Here is a 1,700-nt window from a genome sequence, read left to right as displayed (position 1 = left end):
GGCAGAGGAATGAGAGATCAAATTGCCAATATCCATTGGATCATAGGAAAAGCAATAGTATTCCAGAAAAACATCTACTTCTGCTTCATTGACTACCCTAAAGCCTTTGTTTTCAATTCAGTCGCTCAGTCGGGTCCGACTCTTTGCGACCCCATGAATCACAGCATGTCAGGCCTCCCTGTCCATTACCAACTCCTGTGGTCTACTCAAACCCATGTCCTTCAAGTCGGTGATGCCATCCAGCCATCTCATCCTCTGTTGTCCCCTTCTCCTCCTGCCCCCAATCCCTCCCAGCATTAGGGTCTTTTCCAATGAGTCAACTCTTCGTGTGAGGTGGCCAAAGTATTGGAGTTTCAGCTTCAACATCAGTCCTTCCAATGAACACCCAGGACTGATCTCCTTTAGGATGGACTGGTTGGAGCTTCTTGCAGTCCAAGGGACTCTCAAGAGTCTTCTCTAGTGCTCACTTTGGCAGCACATATACTAAAATTGGAACGATACAGAGAAGATTAGCATGGCCCCTGCGCAAGGATGACACGCAAATTCGTGAAGCGTTCCATATTTTTCTCAGCCATTAAAAAGAATGCATTTGAACCAGTTATAATGAGGTGGATGAAACTAGAGCCTATTATACAGAGTGAAGTAAGCCAGAAAGAAAAACACCAATACAATATACTAACGCATATATATGGAATTTGCTGCTGCTGCTGCTGCTAAGTCACTTCAGTCGTGTCCGACTCTGTGTGACCCCATAGACGGAAGCCCACCAGGCTCCCCCGTCCCTGGGATTCTCCAGGCAAGAAAGATGCAAATGATAACCCTGTATACGAGACAGCTAAAGAGACACAGATGTATAGAACAGTCTTTGGGACTCTGTGGGAGAGGGTGAGGGTGGGATGGTTTGGGAGAATGGCATTGAAACATGTATATTATCATATGTGAAACGAATCGCCAGTTCAGGGTTGATGCAAGTTACAGGATGCTCGGGGCTGGTATGTGGGGATGACCCAGAGGGAGGATAAGGGAAGGAGGGAGGTGGGAGGGGGGTTCGGGAGGGGGAACTCATGTACACCTGGGGCAGATTCATGTCAATGTATGGCAAAACCAACCAATATAATATTGTAAAATAATTAGCCTCCAATAAAAATAAAAATAAAAAAAAAGAGTCTTCTCCAACACCACCGTTCAAAAGCATCAATTCTTCAGCAATCAGCTTTCTTCACCGTCCAACTCTCACATCCATACATGACCACTGGAAAAACCATAGCCTTGACTAGACGGACCTTTATTGCCAAAGTAATGTCTCTGCTTTTAAATATGCTATATAGGTTGGTCAGAACTTTCATTCCAAGGAGTAAGCATCTTTTAATTTCATGGCTGCAGTCAGCATCTGCAGTGATTTTGGAGCCCCCAAAAATAACGTCTGGCACTGTTTCCACTTTTTCCCCATCTATTTCCCATGAAGTGATGGGACAAGATGCCATGATCTTAGTTTTCTGAATGTTGAGCTTCAAGCCAACTTTTTCACTCTCCTCCTTCACTTTCATCAAGAGGCTTTTTAATTCTTCACTTTCTGCCATAAGGGTGGTGTCATCTGCATATCTGAGGTTATTGATATTTCTCCCGGCAATCTGGATTCCAGCTTGTGCTTCCTCCAGCCCAGCATTTCTCATCATGTACTCTGCATATAAGTTAAATAA

At 44.5% G+C, this 1,700-nt stretch overlaps 1 non-coding gene across 1 annotated transcript; it reads left to right on the top strand.

Annotated features, from left to right (window-relative positions):
• Nucleotides 1-459: 459 nt before the first annotated feature.
• LOC129556084 (U6 spliceosomal RNA) lies at nt 460-566 on the top strand. The gene has a single exon (XR_008685918.1). It is a non-coding gene; the product is annotated as a U6 spliceosomal RNA (small nuclear RNA).
• The last annotated feature ends 1,134 nt before the right edge of the window (nt 567-1,700 follow it).

The sequence above is a fragment of the Moschus berezovskii genome, chromosome 12 (assembly GCF_049115385.1).
Source record: "Moschus berezovskii isolate FMDL1 chromosome 12, NW_MosBer_1.0, whole genome shotgun sequence".
Lineage (NCBI taxonomy): Eukaryota > Metazoa > Chordata > Mammalia > Artiodactyla > Moschidae > Moschus > Moschus berezovskii.
This window is presented reverse-complemented; position numbering and strand designations above follow the sequence as displayed.